Genomic DNA, 9,358 nt, shown 5'->3' with positions numbered 1-9,358 from the left:
CCGCTTCTAAGATATCCATTCGCACCCAAGAACATGATGAATGTGATGATTATGTGACGCTCATCATCATTCTCACTTATGAACGCGTGCCTGACAAACACTTCCGTTCTACATGCAAACGAGCTAGAATCAATATCTCTTGGATATCTAATACAGGGGACCGAGTCCGAGTTATTAGCATCTTCGTGGTATAAGTTAGAATCCATGGATGGCCATTCCTGAGATCCGGAAAGTCTAAACCTTGTCTGTGGTATTCCGAGTAGGATCTGGGAAGGGATGGCTGTGACGAACTTCAAACTCGCGAGTGCTGGGCATAGTGACAGACGCAAAAGGAGGATGAATCCTATTCCAGTATGATCGAGAACCTCCAGATGATTAGCCGTGCCGTGACAAAGCATTTGGACCTTTTTCACAGAGAGGATGGGATGTAGCCATTGACAATGGTGATGCCTTACAGAGAGCTTGCGATGGAAAGGAGTAGGAAGGATTGGATGAAGACAGCAGGAAAGCAGAGGTTCAGAGGAACGAAAGTATCTCTATGCACTTATCTGAAATTCTCACCAATGAATTACATAAGTATTTCTATCTTTATTTTCTGTTTATTTATTATTATTTTTCGAAAACTCCATAACCATTTGATATCCACCTGACTGAGATTTACAAGGTGACCATAGCTTGCTTCAAGCCGACAATCTCCGTGGGATCGACCCTTACTCACGTAAGGTTTTATTACTTGGACGACCCAGTGCACTTGCTGGTTAGTTGTGCGAAGTTGTGAAGTTATGTTTGGACCATAGTATTGTGCACCAGTTTGTTGGCGCCATTGCCAGGGAGAGAACGAACAACAAATTTTACAACCTGAGTAACAATTTCGCATACCATAATCCGAAACAAAGTATAGACTATTATATATTTATGAAAAGATCTGGAAGTCAGATTTCCATAGCCGTTGAGAATGCTCCATTTGGACTTCTGTAGCTTTAGAAAAGCTTTTCCGAGTGTAAGGAGGTCAGATTCGGACAGCATCTGCAATGCTTTCTTTGTCTCTGAATCATACTTTTGCTCCAGCTCCTCAATTTCAGCCAGAAAATACCTGAAATTGTACAAAAACACAAAAACTCATAGTAAAATTCAAAAATGTGAAATTAACACTAAAACCTATAAAAACACAATAAAAACTATATGAAAACAATGCCAAGCGTATAAAATATCCGCTCATCACAACACCAAACTTAAACCGTTGCTTGTCCCTAAGAAACTAAAAACAAAGTAGGATAAAAAAGAAAATTAGAGTGACCTTTTTAGATAAGATAAGTTATTTATCTTATCCTATCTTATCTTATCTTTGGGTGAGGTCAGCTTATCTTCATGGGAACCGCCCTTATCTCTATAGGCTTGGGCTGCCTTTGGATTTGGGTCGTGTTCCTCTATTCGGACCCTTTAGTGGGCTTTCCTGGCAAATTGGCCGAGCTCCTTGAGAAGAGGTCAGATAGTCTGACCTAAAGAGGTCGGTCGCTTTGTCGCCATACATCCTGGGTCGTACAGCTCGATCCAAGGTATGAACAGTGCCCCTGCTCGAACTCGGTCTTCCTGTGGGAGCTCGAGTCTTAGATTTAGGACTTCGATCCTTCTATGGTGAGGCCGAACTCGGGTATCTGTGAACTTCTTCTTTGCAGAGTCTTCTTTTAAATGTGGAACGTTTTCTTTATTCTTAAAGCGCGTGCTTTGTATTAGCGCTCTGTTCTTGGGAAGGCGCAAGGGTTTAATACCCTCATTAATTAGTTTTTAATGCCCCGTTTCCCTTGGCTTTTTATTTTGAACTTTACACACAGAAACGGTTTCTCTTCTCCGTTTTTACTTGTAACTTCCCTTTACTTTCTCCCTTTCTGTTTCCTGAAGTTTGCGGTTTTCACATTTCTTCCCTGCGATGCCATTTGGTGATTTCTTGGTGTTTCTCTTTGCTCGAAAGGCGATTCTGTCCCTCCGTCTTCGATCTTCTACGAAGCTTCTTCCTTTGTTCAAGTTGGTTCTTCTTTTCATCATTCTCATCCTTTTTCTCTGATAATGCTTTGATTCTGACTGAATGTACGTTGGAAAAGCTTGAGCCTTTTTGTAGTCTTGTGCTTGCTTATTACTGTGATGTATTTTTTCTAGTTTTCTTTTTTGTCTTTATGCGTACTCCTGGTATTTATGTTGAGGCTTTCTAGGGCTTTGCATATTTTGCTACTGCTTCTGGTTGTTCTTTGATACTTGAGTTTTGTAAAACTGCACTTGTTTGCTTCTGCAAAGATTGCCCCTTGCCCTATTGATAGATTTCCTTGCTGCTGAACTTTGTAGGAGATAACGATATTCGTTTTGATTTTCTTTGTTTGTTTGGGGTGCGTCTTTGATGATTTCTTCTTTGATACATCTTGTTGCTTGGTAGCTTTGTTTTTGACGGTGAGTCTGGGAGGTAGCTTATTTTGATGGCTGTATTTGATTTGTGGCTTGTAGCCTTCAAGGTGTCATTTTAGTTGCAGAACAAAAAGGGTTTATTGTTTTCTTGTTAGGACGTATCGAAGTGTAGGCTTGTGGGTTTTCCTGAATCCTTGTCCTGTTAACTACCTCCAAAGGATGCCCCTGGATCTTTTTAGTGTGGGTCCTGGGGTTTCCTTTTGTTGCTTGTACTGCACTGGATTATGTTGGCCGAGTTGTTTTTAGTAATCCAATTTTCTTTTCTTGTTTGTAGAACTAGTTGGCCATGTCTTCTCGCAAAAATATTGTAGAGATGTCTTCTAAAGTTCCTGAGGGGATGTTCGATTGGCTGGACTCCCTTGTCTTAATGTGTGTTTCTGTGGTGGATGCTGAGTTTTGTATAGAGCTGAGAAAACATCATAGGGTTTGTGGTAGCGGTGCCCAGGAGAGGGATTATGAGCTTGTCGTGCCTAACTCTGACGAGAGGGTTTGTTTTCCATCCTCAGTCGAGGGGGAGTGTCCCTTCTTCTATGCCTATGAATATTTCTTCAGCCAGCTGGACATTACCTTTCCCTTTACTGCTTTTGAAACCGACTTGTTGTGGTCGTGTAACGTTGCCCCTTTCCAGCTTCATCCGAATTCCTGGGGTTTTGTTAAGATCTTTCAACTACTTTGTCAGGAGTTAGGTGTCACACCTTCTCAGTATCTTTTTCTCTATCTTTTTGTTTTGGTCAAGCCCGGGGCTTCTTCCAAAAAGAAAGCTTCTTGGGTTTCTTTTACATCTGCCCAGGGACATAAAGTTTTTGCCATGTATGATGAGTCCTTTAAAGACTTTAAGAACTATTTCTTTAAAGTTCGAGCTATTGAGGGGGCCTGTCCCTTTTTCCTTGATGAGAATGATGAGCCTGCTTTTCCTCTAGAATGGCAACAGAATGTGACAGTGTCTCATTATACTTGGGAGATGCTTGACGAGGTTGAGCGGGCTTTTGTAATTGTTCTTGAAGATATATGGTGGGAACCTCCCCACCTTGATCCAAAAAGTTTCTGGGGGACCCGTCCCTGGTCCGAACTGTGTTGGGTACTGTCTGACTTGTTTTTGTCCTTGTTTTTAGCTTTGCTTCCTCTTTTTTGTGATTGTAATCCATTATTGTGGTTGATTTTGTTTTTCAGAGATGTCGAAAAATAATGACTCCATGAAGGCCTTCAAGAAGGCAAGGAAGGATGCTGCTGCTAAAAACCTGTCGGCCAAGGTGGCTGAAGAGGGATCTTCTCAGGTTTAGGTGAAGCCACCCGTGCCGAGTTCACCTGGGCCGAAGAGGGTGATCCCTACTCCCCAGGTTCATCTGGATGACCCTCCACAAACTTCAGCTGCTTCTGGCGCTCCTCCTCTGAAAAAGCAAAAAACATCTGAGCTCTTTAACCTTGATGCCCCTGATTTTGATGCCGTCGAGTTTGTCGACCAGCAGATTGCCCCCTATGGAGGTCTTTCAATGGATGATGTGTCCATTCTTCATCACATGGAGTTCATAACTAGAGGCAGTGTGAAGATGGCTCATATGGGTGCGGCTCTTTTTCGAACTGCTCAGGGTATCCCGGTTCATGCTATAAAATCTTTCATGATGGAGGCTAAGTCAGAGTTTGACAGAATAAAAGGTTTGAAGGAGGAGCTGGAGGTAAAGTTGGCGAAGGTGGAGAAAGAATTAGAGGGTGAAAAAGCTAGCTCTGCGGCCTTGGTGGCTTCTGTAAAGTTGGCTGAAGACACAGCGTTGAGACACAAAGATAGCTATGTTTCGGCCTATAGAGAGGTGGTGCGTCTCAGAGGTGATTTGGAGACTGCCCGTGATGATTATTCCGAGCTCCAGGGTCACCTTGTGGGCAGCGTGACTACTTCTTACGAGAATTTAAGGGAGCAAGTTCAGGTTTTGGTGCCCGAGCTTGACCTTACTCTCTTTAGTCTTGACAATGTTGTAAGGGACGATAAGATTGTCCCTGATGACCCTGATGATGATGATGTTGAACCTCCTCCTGCGCCTGCTGTCAAGGCTTCTGTTGTGCCGACTTCTTAGGCTCCTCCAGCCAGAACTAAGTCAAAACCTGACTGTCAAATCTTGAATCGGGAGGATGGGACCGTAGATACTGTGCCTCTCCAGACTCGGCCTCCTTCGCCCCATGTTGATGCAGCTTTTGGGAAACCTCTGGATCCTTTTTAGTTATTCTCGATATATTTGCGTATGGCCCTATCTGCGGGCTTTTGAACTGTTTATTTTGTAAATGGTATTTTGCTTACTGTTGACACTTCGCTTAGTTGCTTGTTTAGCAACTTTCTTTTGAAAACCAAAACAGTTTCCAAGCTTTTGGGGCTGATTTTGGTGGCCTCTGAAGCTTGCTGTTATTGTAGCTAGTAGTTTTTTATCATGTTTGTCTGCACTCGTCTTGGTACCTTTCTAGGTTTTGGGAGTGTTGGAACTTTTCGTTGTCTGACCTCTTAGGGTTGGCTTGATTCCTTTGCCTGATGTTACTTCCAACAATTCGTTTTGTTTGGACTCTGTTCAGGTCTCTGTTAGGAATTTTCTTTGTATAACGCTGAGGTCGCTGACTTCGTTATGTCGGTTTTGTCCGAGCTGTTGTTAGTAATCCTCTTTTTTGGACCTTCTAGGTCTTTTTTAGGGATTACTTTTGTAGCTGTATGTTTTGGGCCGACTTCTTCACGTCGGGCCCTTCTAAGTTATTTTGTAATCCTCTTTCTTGGACCTTGTTCAGGTCTCTTTCAGGGATTACTTTTATAACTTTTATGTTTTGGGCCGACTTCGTCATGTCGGGCCCTTCTGAGTTATTTTTGTACTCCTCTTTCTTGGACCTTGCTCGGGTCTCTTTCAGGGATTACTTTTATAACTTTTATGTTTTGGGCCGACTTCGTCATGTCGGGCCCTTCTGAGTTATTTTTGTAATCCTCTTTATTGGACCTTGCTCAGGTCTCTTTCAGGGATTACTTTTATAACTTTTATGTTTTGGGCCGACTTCGCCATGTCGGGCCCTTCTAAGTTATTTTTGTAATCCTCTTTCTTGGACCTTGTTCAGGTCTCTTTCAGGGATTACTTTTATAACTTTTATGTTTTGTAGGAGACCGACTTCGTCATGTCGATCTCTTCTAACTTATAGCAATCCTCTTTTATAGGGTTGGCCAGCCCTCTTTCCAGGGATTTACTAATAACTTGGGTTGACTTGGTCCGACATCTTAACGTCGGCCATTCTTTAAGTTATTATTTAGCAATCCATAAGACCTCGTCAGGTCCTTTTTCCGGATCAATTTTGATAACTTCTTGCATTATTCTGTTTTCATCTTTGCCGATTTGTAGAAGGTGGTTTCAATCTTTGTTTGGTCGACCTTTAAATGAATTGTGTTTTCATCTCTATTGGTCTTTATCGTGATCGTGTAGTGAATTTGTTTTTCACTTTCTGCCGATCTGTTGCTTTATAATCGGACGATAAATGTTTCAGATTAATGCGTCTTGGGAATTTGTAGAATATCTAAAACATATTTTATTCAAAAGAAAGTGCAAATATATACATGCGGGAGTTTTTCATCCCTTTAAGTCGGATAGTTTGTAGGTCTTAGCTTGGTATCTCATTAAAAAACCTTTTCAGGAAAAAGGGTGTACCTTATGCCAGGATCCTTTATCATCCCTAACTATAGTACTTTCTTAGGTTGCAGGCGTGCCACGATCTAGGAAGCTCTCGTCCATCGAGTTCGGACAGTCTGTAGTAGCCCTTCCCAAGTACTTCTACGACTCGGTAGGGTCCTTTCTAGTTTGCTGCCAGCTTTCCTTCTCCAGGTCGAGTTGTTCCGATATCATTTCGGATTAGGGTGAGGTCGTTCTCCGTGAAACCTCGTGGCACTACCTTTTGATTATATCTAGAAGCTATTCGACGCTTTATTTCTTCTTCCCTGATCCGAGCTCTTTCTTGGACTTCCGGAAGTAGGTCGAGTTCTTCCCTTTGAAGTTGGGAGTTGGCTGCTTCATTATAGTGGATCACTCTAGGCGATCCTTCTTCTATCTCTACTAGGATCATTGCCTCTATTCCGTATGCTAATCGGAAGGGTGATTCTTTTGTGGTGGAATGTGGCATTGTTCGATAGGCCTATAGAACTTGTGGGAGCTCTTCAGCCCAGGCTCCCTTTGCGTCCTGTAATCTTCGCTTTAGTCCAGCCAATATGAACTTGTTGGCAGCTTCGGCTTGCCCATTAGATTGGGGATGTTCTACGGAAGTGAACTGGTGCTTTATGTTCAAGTCGGCTACTAACTTTTTGAAGCCTGCGTCTGTGAATTGGGTGCCATTGTCTGTGGTGAAGGAGTATGGGACCCCGAACCTTGTGACGATGTTCCTATATAGGAATTTTTGGCTTCTTTGAGTAGTGGCATTAGCTAGGGGTTCTGCCTCGATCCACTTTGTGAAATAGTCTACCCCTACTATGAGGAATTTAACTTGTCCTAATCCCTGAGGGAATGGTCCGAGAAGATCAAGTCCCCATTTTGCAAATGGCCAAGGTGAGGTTACACTGATGAGCTCCTCTGGCGGGGCGATGTAAAAGTTGGCATGTTTTTGACATGGTGGACATGTCTTTACGAACTCTGTGGCCTCTTTTTGTAGAGTTGGCCAATAAAATCCTGCCTGGAGTACTTTTTTGGTGAGTGCTTGTGCTCTGAGATGGTTGCCGCAAATGCCACTGTGTATTTCTTCTAGAACTTCCCTTGTATTGGAAGTTGGTACACATTTTAATAATGGTATTGAGATCCCTCTTTTGTATAGAGTATTATTTATGATAGTGTAATGTTGTGCCTCCCGTTTTAACCTTTTTTCCTCCTTTTCATCTGTGGGGAGTGTTTCGCTTTTGAAGTAGTTAATTATGGGGGTCATCCATCCTTGATCCTGACCTGTTATGGCTAGGACTTTTTCTTCTTTCGAGATGGACGGACTCTACAGTATTTCTTAGATGAGGCTCCTATTGTTGCCCCCTGGTTTGGTGCTGGCTAGCTTTGAGAGTGCATCAGCTCGGGCATTCTATTCGCGGGGTATGTGGTGGATCTCATATTCCCGGAGCTGTCCGAGCTGTTCCCTGGTTTTACCCAGGTACTTTTTCATAGTTGGATCCTTGGCTTGGTAGCTCCCCGTTATTTGTGAAGTGATCACCCGTGAGTCGCTGAAGATAATGAGTCTTTGAGCTCCAACCTCTTTAGCCAGCTTCAAACCAGCTAGTAGTACCTCATATTCCGCCTGGTTGTTTGAGGCAGGGAACCCGAATTTGAGGGAAAGTTCAATTTGGGTTCCTTGGTTGCTTTCAATTATCACACCTGTGCCGCTTCCAGTCTTGTTCGAGGAACCGTCCACATAGAGATTCTATTCTGTGGGGGTTTCCGGGGTGTCTGTAAATTTTGCAATGAAGTTGGCTAAGTATTGTGATTTGATGGCTGTCCGAGCTTCGTATTGAAGGTTGAACTCGGACAACTTGACTGCCCATTGTAAGATTCTGCCTGCTAGATCTGTTTTTCGCAATATCCCTTTAATGGGCTGGTTAGTCCGAACCTTAATGGTGTGAGCTTGGAAGTACGGGCGAAGTCGTCGAGATGTTAGTATGAGCGCATAGGCAAATTTTTCTATTTTTTTGTAGTTCAGCTCGGACCCTTGTAGTGCTTTACTAATGAAATATACGGGTTGTTGCCCTTTGTCGTCCTCTCGAACTAGTGCTGAGGCTACTGCCCGACTTCCTACTTCGAGGTACAATATGAGTGGCTCTCCCTCTCGTGGTCGAGTTAGGATAGGTGGTTGTTCCAAGAAACTTTTGAAGTCTTGGAAGGCTTGCTTGCACTCTGTTGTCCATTCAAACTTTTTTCCCTTCCTTAGAGTGGCGTAGAAGGGGAGAGACCTTATGGCTGATCCCGCTAGGAATCTGGACATGGCTGCCAACCTCCCGTTGATTTGTTGTACCTCTTTGACACAAGTTGGGCTCTTCATGTTGTGTATGGCCTAGCATTTATCTGGATTTGTCTCAATTCCTCTTTGTGTGAGCATAAAACCTAAGAACTTGCCAGCTTCTACTGCAAAGGTGCATTTTGCAGGATTGAGTCGCATGCCATGCTTCCTTATAGTGTCGAACACTTGGACCAGGTCGGACAATAATGTCTCTTCACTTTGTGTCTTTATCAACGTGTCATCCACATAGACTTCCATGATTTTTCTGATATGATCTGAAAAGACTTTATTCATTAGCCTTTGATAAGTAGCTCCCGCATTTTTAAGACCGAAAGGCATAACGATGTAGCAGTAGTTTGCTTTTGGTATTAGAAACGAGGTTTTTTCTTGATTAGGTGGGTACATTGGGATTTGATTGTATCCGGAATATGCATCCATAAACGAGAGGTATTTATATTCGGATGAGCGTCGATACTTGGGAGTGGATAAGGATCTTTTGGGCAGGCTTTGTTGAGATCAGTGTAGTCAGTGCACATTCGCCACTTCCCGTTTGACTTTTTCACCAAGACGATGTTGGCTAGCCATAGTGGGTACTTGACTTCTCTTATGAATCCTGCCTCCAGTAGGGCTTGTACCTGCTCTTCCACAGCTTGGGATCATTCTGGCCCAAGTTTTATTCGTCTCTGCTATACGGGTCGAGATCCTGGGTAGACCGCCAGCTTGTGGCACATTAGTTTGGGGTCTATGCCTGGCATGTCTGCAGCTTTCCATGCAAAGAGATCGACGTTATCTCGTAAGAATTGTACGAGTGATTCTTTTATGTCTTCTCTTAGATTCGTGCCAATATTAGTTGTTTTGTCTGGGATGTCTCCGATCTAGACTTTCTCTACTTCACCTTCAGGTTGTGGACAGAGTTCTTCTCGCCTTTGAACTC

Source organism: Arachis ipaensis, chromosome B08 (genome assembly GCF_000816755.2).
Source record: "Arachis ipaensis cultivar K30076 chromosome B08, Araip1.1, whole genome shotgun sequence".
NCBI classification, from domain to species: Eukaryota; Viridiplantae; Streptophyta; class Magnoliopsida; order Fabales; family Fabaceae; genus Arachis; species Arachis ipaensis.
This window is presented reverse-complemented; position numbering follows the sequence as displayed.